The sequence below is a fragment of the Rhinolophus sinicus genome, linkage group LG09, assembly GCF_036562045.2.
Source record: "Rhinolophus sinicus isolate RSC01 linkage group LG09, ASM3656204v1, whole genome shotgun sequence".
Taxonomy (NCBI): Eukaryota; Metazoa; Chordata; class Mammalia; order Chiroptera; family Rhinolophidae; genus Rhinolophus; species Rhinolophus sinicus.
This window is the reverse complement of record NC_133758.1, coordinates 67,950,112-67,962,610: the sequence shown is the minus strand read 5'-3', so window position 1 is coordinate 67,962,610 and position 12,499 is coordinate 67,950,112. Positions and strand designations below refer to the sequence as shown.

Here is a 12,499-nt window from a genome sequence, read left to right as displayed (position 1 = left end):
TGATGCCCTGAGGAGGTTACATCACTTCTGTGATATTCTTGCCCCAAATTCACCACATGAATTTAATCCTGAGGAAACATAGGAAAAAATCCAAATTGAGGGACATTTTACAAAATAACTGGCTAATACTCTCTAAATGTTTCAAGGTCATGAAAGACATGAGAACTAAATGCAATCTATCATGCTGGATTGGATCCCGGGCCAGAAAAAAGGACATTAGTGGGAACAACAGCAAAGTTTGAATATGGTCTGTAGATTAATAGTACTTTACCAATCTTAATTTTCTGATTTACATCATTGTACTATGCTTAAGTGAGAAAAAACATTTAGGGAATCTTGGTGAAGGATATACAGGGATTCTTTGTAGTATTTTTGCAACACTTTTCTAAGTTAAATATTAAAAAAATTATATTTCAAAATTAAAAGTTAAATATTAAAAAAATTATCTTCAATGAAGCAAGTGACATTTCCTGTGTTGTGCCCCATGGTTTCTTCTGTCCAGGGTAGAAGAAACGACCAGGCTTCTCAGATGGAGGTTGAGGTAGATTGAGTTATTCTTAGTCACAGAATGTAGAATTGGAGGTGACCCTTGCTACTCAAAGCACTGCTCATGGACCAGCAGCGGTGGTATCACACGGGACTTATTAAAAATGCAGGCTCTCAGGCCTACACCTACCACTACTGCTATGACTGAATTACAATCTGCACTTTAACAGGATCTTCAGGTTCTTTATATGTTGAAAATTCCTCATTTATCTCAGGGATTCTTAACCATGGCAGTCCATTGGGACCATCTGGGGGGTTAAAAAATTCCTGAAGCCTAAGTCCCTAGAAATACTGATTTTGAAGAAATGGAGACTCAGAGCCTAGGGGAGGGGGTGAAGGATGAAATACAAGAAGGTATTTTAAAGGTATCATTTATTAATTGCTTCATTTGACAACTACTTTTGAGCACCCATTATGGCCAGGCACTCTTCAAAATCTTGAAAACACAGCTGTGAGCAAGACGAACTCCTTGCTTTCATGAGCTTTCCTTCTAGATGGGGAGATGGAAGACAAATATGTTGTCACGCAGCAGCCTAGCCTATTGTCCCCGCATGCCTTTCCCTAAAGAAAGAAGAGTCTGTGAGACTGTCCCTTTCAGGGACCTTGCTTTACCATTATACTTACACTTCATGCCTCTCTGTTTGGCCCCCAAAAGATGGTTCGTCAGCCAATGACGGGTAAGATTTCTCACAGGAGAAACAACCCAAGCCAGGCAGAACCGTGTGGGGACCACCAGGAGAACTTATGGGGTCAAAAAAGGTGGGCACAATCCCCACCTTCCCCCGCCTAAAGAGAGCTTCTGCCTATGTGGCTAGATTCCTTCCCACAACCTGCTTGGGAAGTGAGTCAGTGAGGTGATAACATCAGCTCTCTTTCCATTCTTAGCAACAAGTTTCAGTATATAGGATTTGTCCCTGGGAAGGCACATACCATCATTATTAAAACATCATGGGACTTTCTGTTCTGGCTGTTTGCAGGCAAGGGTGATTGGTTTGAATCAGTTTTCTGGTATGATGTATGAGACTCACAGACCGTGGAAAAAACAATGCTACTTCCTCATATGTTTATCAATAAAAGCCACAAGACGGCCCAGTTTGGGGCTCACAGTTCTTTGAAGCTGCGAAACCCTTGGCCCTCTGATTCAAAACTTTCTTGATTCCTGTTTTCTTTTTTAACCCAACGCCACCCCTTCTCATTCCCTCACTGCCCGTGTTGTGCTGGACGCGACACAAATACATAAAGAAAATATATACCATATATATAATTTGAGACTGTGATAAGAACTACAAAGAAAAATAAACCCAGGTAATGGAACAGAGAATGATGGAAATAAGGGCAGGGAAGGCCTCTTTAAGCTGGTCACATCTGGGTGAAGAGAAGGAGTTAAGAATGTGCTAGTCAGAAGGCACAGATGGAGAAGAGAACAAGTCTGGGCGGCGAGGAGGACGGCAAGAAGGCCAGTGTGCCTACAGTGGAGTGAAGAAGAAGAGAGTGGCAGAAAACTTGTCAGAGACTTCACTGCTGGGCCTTGTGGGCTGAGATACAGAATTTGATTTTTATTCCGAGTATAATAGGAAACTATTAGAAGGTTTTGAACGGGGGACTAAAATTACCCCTTACATGTTTTAAAGATTTCTCTGGAACCTGGGTGAAAAACTGACTAGAGATACCGGAACAGGGATTGAAAACCAAGGAGAGGCTGTGGCTTAGGTGAGAGGCGACAGTGGAGGTGGAAGAAGGAATCAGATTTAGGGTGTATTTTGAAAGCAGAGCTGATAGAAATTGGTGCTACACTAGATTCAGGATATGAAGGAAAGAGGAAAGACATGTATGGCTAGTAGGTTTTGACCTCAGCAACAGGGTGAATGGTGAAATCAGTGACTAAGATGGGACTACCTAATGTTACTTTCACTGGAGGGGCTCACTTATCTGTGGCAAGAGAACAAAACAAAACAAACTAAACCAACAAAGCACTGCCTTGGAGTCTCTCCCAGTTGAATCTTTACTATTTCCTTCTAATGAACTTCCCACATCCTCATGCCCTGATGAGATGCTAGCCCCTTACTCTCCTCTCCAGTAAAAGTCTGGACTGAGCTGGTCAGACCTGGATGAAGAGAAGGCATCAGTGAGTAGGAGAGCTCAGGGCCCAAGGAGCCTGTCCGTCCTCCTGTTCCCAGACAAGTCAGTGCAGTGACTGACTAGAATTTCCTTTTTTTTTTCAAGACACTGCAAGCAACAAATGGTAAAGAAAGAGCACATATGAACTGAAATTAATCTGATGATCAAATGACACTTCTAAAAAAAATCAGACATATTTTGTGTTATGCATAATTACTGTGCAACATGGTGAATTGGCATACATGTCATAAATTTCTGTAGTTAGGATTGCTTTCATATAGCTAGTCCAACCAATTATAGAATCAATTCTGGCCTGAGGTCTGAGATGCCCAGGAAAACTTCTGAATCTTAGAAGTTCTATCTTGTAGGGAAGTAGACAAGAGGAACTGTAGAGAATATAATACTGTTTTTCCTCTCTTAATTTTCTTCTGTGGGTAGAGAGTGTTTAAATGAGGGTCAATTTCAGAGAAGTGGTGTGACCTAGAGAGAAGAGAGAGGCAGAATAGACTAATTACAAGGGCGTTACTACTTACGAAGCATCCCCTAAGTGCCAGGCACTAGACTAGCTGCTTTGCATATATTTTGTTTAGTAAGGATAACAACCTTTCAAAGAGAATATTACCATCCCATTTTATGTATAAGAAAATTGAAGCTTAGATAAAATCCAGTATTGTTTCCTACAGGCACTTGGACCACAGATAAAGTACTCATGACCTCATACCAGATGACCATGAGCCACTCTGAATGGACCAAAGAACCCAGTAGAACTGGAATGATTCAGCAGAGGGAGAATGACAGATGAATTTCTTACTTGAAGAAGATATACATAGACAATGGGTTGCATAGTACTTTCATGTGGGGTTCCCTGTGCATACAGAAGCTGTTAACTTTACCTCTAAAGTCTCCTATTTCTGGAGAGATGAATACATACTAGGCCTTTCCCCTTTTCCATGAGGTCTGTGATCTGCTGAGTCATCCAGCCCCCAACTCCTTTACTCCTAAGTCCTTCATTCAAAGGGTAATACCACCCACACTGAGAAAATCCAGGTGTGATGATCTTTAGGGAGAAAAAGACGAGTATTTAGGAGTAAGCAGGGGATCCTCCTAACTGAGAGCATTTGAAGAATTCCCATGATGCTGAGCACCAGGTGGCGTCCATGGACAGGAGGCCTGGCTGAGCCCCAGCAAAGAATTCTGGGAAATCTCTCTGACCAGCCTTCAATGTTAAGATATCAAGAGCAAAGCTGGGAGGTTTGAGCACTGAGTTTTACAGTGAGTGTCTGTGTAAAGGGGACATGATGGAAGAGCAGTTTCTACCAGACAGGAAGGTGCATAGAGTTATTTCATCATGGAAAGAGGATCCAAGGAATTACAGAACAATATTCTAGGGGATAAGACTGAAATAGAAGGTATTTTGTATACTCATCCCTTGGAGAGAGGTGGTGCTGGATGTGGACACCAAATGCAAACCTCAGGCTGGTTAAGGAGAGTCCGAGAACAGGTGGGCCTGTGCTCTAGTTAGGCCCTCCATGTTGTGGGCTGACTTGTGTCCTAAAAATATAGCGTGGTGTCCTTACCCCCAGTTTCTGTGAATGTGATCTTGTTTGGAAATAGGGGCTTTGCAGATATGATCAAATTAAAATGAGGTTGTACTGGATTAAGGTGGGCCCTAGTCCAATGACTGGTGTCCTTATAAGAAAAGGGAAACTTAGGCACAGAGACACACAAGGAGAACACCATGTGATGACGGAGGCAGATACAGCTGCAAGCCAAAGAATGCAAAGGGTTGCTGCCAACCACCAGAATCTAGGACAGAGATATGGAACATATTTTCCCTTTGAGCCTCCAGAAGAACCAACCTTGCTGACACATTGGTTTTGAACTTTTAGTTTCCGGAACTATGAAAGAACAATTCCTGTTGTTTTAAGCTACACAGTTTGTGGTAATTTGTCATAGAAACCCTAGGAAACTAATTCACTCCTGCTACACCCAACACAAGTGGATGTGGTAGGAGAGCAACGGTGCAGGTGGGTCAGTGGTAGGATGGAAAAGATAGAGAAGTTCCTCTCATCTCTTGCTTTGTCTCTCACAGGGTCACACAGGAATCTCTATATCTCTTCTTCAATGCGTGTTGACAAGTTTGAAACCATCTCCAAATTGGCAACAATGCAAGACAGCCTAGCTGAAGACAAGTAGGCTGTCAGAACCATTGTATAGCTACGAGAAATAAAACCCTGGCAAGTAACAGCTCGAGATGAGTGAAGATTCACGCAATTCACAATAAAGTGAAAATGGCATGGGGACAAGGACCCAAGAATAATCTTAAATGACTTTTTAGTACCCTAAAATTAACCAGATGACATTCTTTTATAAAGCACCACTTTATTCAAATTCTTGATTGAAGATTTTGCCTCTTAAAAGGAAATGTGCATTTCATCAAAAGGCTAGAACCCAATATTTTGACTTACTTAGAAAAACGTGTTCTTCAGCTTATAAGATAAATATAGATTATGACAAGTCTATTTTAGGCATGGCAAATAGAAGCATTCCATATATATCAAGCAAAAGCATGAGACACACAAAATTTTGACTATACTGTGGAAATAATATGAGCTAATATTTCAAAACTCTGTTTCATCAATCACAGATCCGATGGGATTAAAATCAGTGAAATGAGAATAAACACTGATAACATTAAATTTTGTGGGGAATGAAGGGTTAGGTCATGACTTACCATTTCTTGGATTCCTGCTTTGGCAAACACAGCATATAACCCAGGGAAGACAGAAACTATAACAAAGGAAAAGGAGATTTATCCCAAAAATCTCATTCCAAACAGAGAACTTTATAATAAGCAATAACAACCACATTGTGAAGAAGCTTATTAATGATGAAAAAAAGTTGACACTTTTAAATTCTGATGGACAGAATTTAGATAAAAAGCTGCCTTGGATGCCCAGCCATATTCTAGATAGGTCAAGCTTTCTCAGATTAACTAGCTTTTGTGTGTGAAAAATTTTCTCCGATCATTAGTAAGAGGGATTACATTTATTCAATCTAGAGGTCAAAATAGGATCCAAAATTTCAATTAAAAAAAGAAAAAAAAGAGCGGATTAAGTGGCCCTACAATGCTGTAGGTAGCTTTTTAAGTTAGTGAGCTCCTGGTCCCTTGAAATGTTCAGATACTCTTTGTATAAAATGTATAAGTCATCTTATGGTCATACAAATGTGTGGCAAAGCTTTGATCATGTCTTAGAAGTAGCACCTTCCCTCTAGAAGACTGTGTGATCATTAGTATGAAATAGGTTGTCAAAGTGACATGGACATTGCTGTCGAGTAACTGACTGCACAGAATTATTTAAATGTGTCAGATTTGGCCTTTTCTCTTAAACAGTATTTTAAGAATTCTGTATTTTAAGAAAAAGGATTTACCCTTCTTCTTCAGGGTAAAAGCAGCCCTGCATGACACTATTTCCTGGTTTTGAACTCTTCAGCTAATGACCAGGAAAGAGGACAATTGTCTTGTTAGAATCTGTGTCAAGTTTTATTCCATGATAAAAGGACTCCATAAGGTCACTGCTTCTCAGGGAAAAACTGCAAGAAGAGCCATCAGAGAACACGACATGTGTGTCGCCAGTCTATTAAACTTGAATTTTTTTAATAATTAAAAAATCCAAATGGAAGGATAGGGAAGACATGGATTTGAGAAAAGGATTGAGAAAAGTTCTGAAGCTATTAGAAACCTTTAGAGTATTTGTAATGCACTCTCCCAGAGGGACTGGACTGGGCAGAGAAGAGAAGAGTTGAGGATGAATTTGCCCAGTGACTTAGTTTTGCATTTTTCCTTGCCACAAAGGTAAGGAGACAGAAGCTGAATTTAATCTGGTGGAAAGGAACAACATTTTCTTCAGTAGGTGCCAAGCCTGTGCTAGGTGCTCTAGCCACATCACTTCATTTAATCCTCACTGTAATCCAACCATGTATTGTTCTCTTTCCCACTGAATAGTTAGGAAAGGCTAGTAATCAGGAAGGCGAACTGCTGTTAACAAGCAACCCCCCAATATCAGAAACTTAATATGAATACAGATTTATTTCTTGCTCAGGCAAAAATCCAGTGTGGATGTTGAATGGCTATCCTGGGGTTTTTCCTGCAATTCATAACTCAGGGATCCAGCTGCTCCCATCACGAGGCGCCACTGATGGGGGTGGGGACAGTGAAAAGAGTGAGCAAGGAGAATCATGGGCATGATTACCGCCACACCTGCAATTTGTGTATATCACTTAGATCCACACTCAGTTGGATAGAACTCAGTTTCAACTGCCCATCCAGATTTAAGGGCGGGTTGGAAATGCACACTATATACTCGTGTGTGCCCAGATAAAGAGGAAAGCTGAGAATGGTAAGAAGTTTCTGCCACAGACACTAACAAATGAGAGGTTAAATATTTGTTGTTGATTGTCTGTCATCTTTCAACAAGATGTATAGCAGAGCATTCAAGGTACATGCCCAAAGTCACACAGCTGTTCAGAGGCTCAGCAAGGATTTCAAGTCATGTTCACTTGGCTCCAAATCCTGTGGTCTGAACCGTACCATATGGCTTCTCGGGCTGTACTACACCAAGCAGGAACTTTGTGGTATACCTTTTCAGACGCGTGATAGCCTAAAGCACCTTTTGCAGGCTGGCACAGGACACATTCCCTTCAAAAGCGTATTAGAGAAGACCAGAGACAAATGTGGTGAACGCCACGTAATTGCTGTGTTTTTTCAGGACATGGGGAGGAACAAATTTAAAAGGGCAGAACTATGGTCTGTTTTGTTGCCTTCATTTTGATTTTTTGTTTTGTTTTTTGAGAGGTTAATCTCCTCTTTACACACACCACTTAGACGTGTGCGGTTGCCACCTCTCTCCCTTTTCATCTGGGTATAGAGATGAGAGTGCTTCTGGAGGGTGTTTCACCCCTTAATGTTTTATTCTTGATATAATTACAGGCTTAATTCCAGCTCCAAGGTCAGCCATACACAACACCGTTTTTCCCACACACCTGGGAATAAAAGTCTACCATCAAAGCAAACACTTCTCTCTCATCTTAGTTCCAAATGAGTCATTCAGGGAACATACATCCTGAGGCTAGAGAAGGATGCTGTTCTTTCTTTCTTTTTCCCAGGGGACAGAGGTAATTAATTCAAGGTCAAGTGGAGACATTTGGGTTTAATAGGTGCCTTTTTTTTCTAAATAACTCTTTATTTAGAACTAAATAAAAGAACTGAAAATTCTCCTCACATTTCTGCCAATTCTCCGGCAAAAGAAAGTTGGTCAAGTCAATTAGTTTCCCTATAAAAGGAGAGTAAAACGATTAGTTTTTGTAGAGGAAGTCAGATGGCTGAGAGTATTTCAACGCTGATATTCATAAGAAATTATGGAGACCAAAAGCAAGTAGAGCATCTTTAAAGGCCTGAAAAAACCCCCCACAAAAAAAAGCTTTAAAAACTCAGAATTCTACATCCAATAAGAATAGCCTACCAGATTGGAAATGCAGTACAGAAATTTTCAAATAAAACTAAAATAAGAATTTGTTGCAAGCAGAACTGCATTACAAGAAATGCTAAAAAAGTACTTCGGGCTGGAGGAAAATGATGTCATGCAAAATCCAAGATCCTAAGAAAAGAATGAAGAACTCAGAAATAGTAACTATCTGGATAAATGCTAAGTCATTTGGTTTTTACCATGTTCCTCTTAATTTCTTTATTATACATATAACTTTAAAACAACAAAAAATGTTGTGGAGTTTAAAGTGTATAGATGTAGTACATATAGTTATGGCATAAGGACTGGGGTGGGAATAGATGGACCTATATGATTGTAAGATTTCTATATTTATTACATGAAGTGATACAATATTAACTATTATTAAACTATGAAAAATTAAAGATGTATGTTGTAATTTTTAGAGCAATCATTAAATACATGTCATGCAAAGAATTATGGCCAAAAGTCAGTAGAAAATATAAATAAAAATTTAAAAAATCATTCTAATAACCCAAAAAGACAGGAAAGGAAACAGAAGAATAGAAAACAGAAGTGATGAATGCAAAACAAATAATAAAACAACAGACCCAAACTCAACTATATCAATAATTGTGTTAAATAATAATGGGCTAAACAGCCCATCTATAAGGTAGAAATTGTTAGAATAGATAAAAATACCTGACTTGGGGCAGCTGGATGGCTCAGTTGGTTAGAATGCTAGCTCTGAACAACAGGGTTGCCAGTTCGATTCCCACATGGGCCAGTGAGAAGCGCCATCCACAACTAGATTGAAGGACAACGACTTGGAGCTGATGGGCCCTGGAGAAGCACACTATTCCCCAATAAAATAAATAAATAAATAAAAATACATGACTCAACTCTATAATGTCTACAAGGTATGCACTTTAAGTATAAAGACCCAGATATGCTGAAACGCTGAAACTAAATGAATGGGAAAAGACAAAACATGCAAACATTAAGCATAAAAAGAATGGATTGGTTATACTAATATCAGAACAAATGGATTTTTATACTATAAGATTACCAGATATAAAGATGTACATTTCATAATATAAAAATGTCAGCTTATTAGGAAGAAAATAAACAATCAATGTACATATGCCTAATAAAAACTTCAAAATACATGAAAAAAAATTGACAAAATTAAGAGAAAAAATAGACACATTTCAAATCATAGTTGCAGATTTTAATATTTTTTTCTCAGTAAAAATCTGAACAACGCTATTAATCACCTTGATGTAATTGATATTTATTGAAAAGCACACAAAAAATGAAAAATACACATTTCTCAAGTTCACATGGTATATTTACCAAAATAGAACATATGCTGGGCAATAAAAGAAGTCTTAATATACCCATTTTAAAAAATAGTTCTCGTTTATCTTGAAGTAGAAATAAATTCCTCAACCTGATTAAGGATATCTACAAAAACAAAAAGCCTATAGCTAAATTCATACTCAAAACTAAATGTCTCATTGTTTTCTACTTAATCAGTAGCAAGGCAAGAATGTCCACTTTCAGTACTTCTATTCAACATTGTATTGGAGATTCTAGTCAGTGCAATAAGATAAGAAAAAAAGAAGGTAAGAAGAAAAATACACATAGAGCTTAGAAAGAAAGAAGTAAAACAGTCTCTATTTGCCATTGACATGATAATGTATGTTGAAAATTCTAAGGAGTCTATTAAAAGGCTCCCAGAATTATAAGTAAATTTAAAAGTCACAGAACACAAGGTAGATACATAAGAATCAATTGTATTTCTATATATTAGCAATGAATTATTTAAAAAATGAAATTTCAAAATTCCATTTACAATAGCATCAAAAATAAAATGTTAATACTTAGGAATAAAGTTATCAAAAGATGTGTGAGATATGGACATTGAAAACTATAAAACATTGCAAAGGGTAATTAAGGAAGACCTAAATAAATGGAGAGATATATCATGTTTATGGATTGGAAGACTTGATATTGTTAAGATAATTTCCCCCAAATGCATGTATAGATTTCATGCAAGCTGAATAAAAATATAAGCAAATTAAACAAAATAAATTGACAAACAGAAGCTAAAAAATTTTATGTGAAGGCACAGGCCTTGTATTAGCTAACATATTTTGAAAAAGAAGAATAAAGTAGAAGGACTTATGCTATTAAATTTCAAGAGTCATTATAAAGCTATAGTAATCAGACAGTGTGGTATTGTAAAAATAAACATATAGATCAATGGAACATGTTAGAAAGGCTGGAAATAGAAAGAGCCATACTTATATATATGGTCATTTGGTTTTCCACAAAGGTGCCAACATAATTTAATAACAACTGGATGTCTGTATGGGAAAAGAAAATAAAAACAAGAAAAAGACAAAAATCCCTCACCTCATCCCTTAGCTCTTGCTATGCTACAAATTAACCCAAAGTAGATCATAGACCTAAAGGTGAGAGCTAAAACAATTAAGCTTAGAGAAGAAAACATAGGTGACAATCTTTGTGACCATTTATTGGGGAGCTAGGCAAAAGTTCTTAAACAAAACACAAAATGCACAAACCATGAAAGAAAATTAATAAAATGGACTTTATTAAAATGAAAAGCCTCTTTTTTCCCAAAAGATATGGTTAAGAAAATGTGAAAACAAGCCACAAACATGGAGAAAATGTTTGTACAACATATATCCGACAAGGGCTTATATCCAGAATATATAAAACACTTTTATGACTCAATAATAAGATAAATAGCCCATTAAAAAAATGGGTACAAAATTTCGACAGATACAGAAAAGATATGCAAATGGTCAGTAATTACATTAAAAGAGTTTCATCCTCACTAGTGATCAGGGAACTGTAAATTTAAAACCATAATGAGATATTATGAGATAAACAACCTCTAGAATAGCTATTAAATTATTAAAAGACTACTAACTATAAACTATTAAAAGACTAAAATATCGATTATTGGTGAGGATGTGGAGTAACTGCAATTTTAACACACTGCTTATGAAAATGTAAAATGGTACAGTCACTTTGGAAAATAGTATTACAGTATCTCATAAAGTTCACAGAGCTATGATATGATCTCTCATTCTCACTTGTAGGTATTTGTCCAAGTGGAATGGAAATATATATTCACACAAAAACTTGCATGCACATGTTCATAGCAGCATTATTCATAAGAGTCCTAAACTGGAAACAACTGGTAAGTGGAAAAAAAAAGTGGTATAATGGAATATTACTCAGTAATAAAAAGAAAGAAATATACACAACATGATGAATCTAAAATACATTATTCTAAGTGAAAGAAGTCACACATAAAGCTACATATTGCATGATTCCATTTATATGAAATTCTAGAATAGAAAAAATTGTAATGACAGAAAGCAGAGCAGAGGTTGCTTGGAGCTATGGGTTGGGGGCAGGAATCAATGAGATTCTAGGTGAATGAAAATGCTCTGTATATTGATTAGAGTGGTGGTAGTTACATAGCTATATATATTTGTCAAAAATCATCAAACTTTACGCTTACAAAAGGGTAAATTTTATTGTATATATATTACACATCAATAAGACTGAAAAAAAATCACCTCTGGCTTTATTTATTTATTTTAGTTAAAGTTTATTGGTTAGTAAAGACAATGGTTAGTAAAGTTACATAGGTTTCAGGTGTACAATTATGTAATATATCATCTATATATCACATTGTGTGTTCACCACCCAGAGTCAGTTCTCCTTCTATCACCATATATTTGATCCCTATTACCCTCATCTACCACTCCCTTCCCCCCTTACCCTCTGGTAACCACTAAACTGTTGTCCATATCTATGAGTTTTTCTTTCTTTGTTTGCTTGTTTTGTTCCTTTGTTGCTTTCAGTTTTATATTCCACACATCAGTGCAATCATATGGTTCTCGACTTTTCTGTCTGATTTATTTCGCTTAGTATAATAATCTCAAGATCCATCCATATCGTCACAAATGGCACTATTTCATCTTTTCTTATGGCAGAGTATTATTTCATTGTGTATATATACCACATCTTCTTTATCCAATCATCTATTGAAAGACACTTTGGTTGTTTCCATATCGTGGCCACTCTAAATAAAACCTGCAATGAACATCGGAGCACATATCTATTTATGGATATATGTTTTCAGATTTTTTTGGTAGATACCCAGGAGAGGGATTGATGGGTTATACCTGACCTCTGGTTTTAGATAAACAATTTTAGAAAAAGAAAGAAATAATAGCAATGAGGGTACTACACTTCAAAACCAGTGTGTGTTAGTCCTGGTTCTC

The 12,499-nt window shown here is 37.2% G+C and overlaps 1 long non-coding RNA gene across 2 annotated transcripts; it reads right to left on the bottom strand.

Annotated features, from left to right (window-relative positions):
• Nucleotides 1-967: 967 nt before the first annotated feature.
• On the bottom strand, nucleotides 968-9,020 carry LOC141573081 (uncharacterized). 2 transcript variants are annotated; one of them, XR_012498648.1, is made up of 3 exons: nucleotides 8,871-9,020; nucleotides 5,399-5,454; nucleotides 968-3,144 (listed from the first exon to the last, which is right to left on the bottom strand). It is a non-coding gene; the product is annotated as an uncharacterized LOC141573081 (long non-coding RNA). The 2 variants fall into 2 exon arrangements; XR_012498649.1 differs by having other exon boundaries at nucleotides 968-1,107.
• Between the last annotated feature and the right edge of the window lie 3,479 nt (nucleotides 9,021-12,499).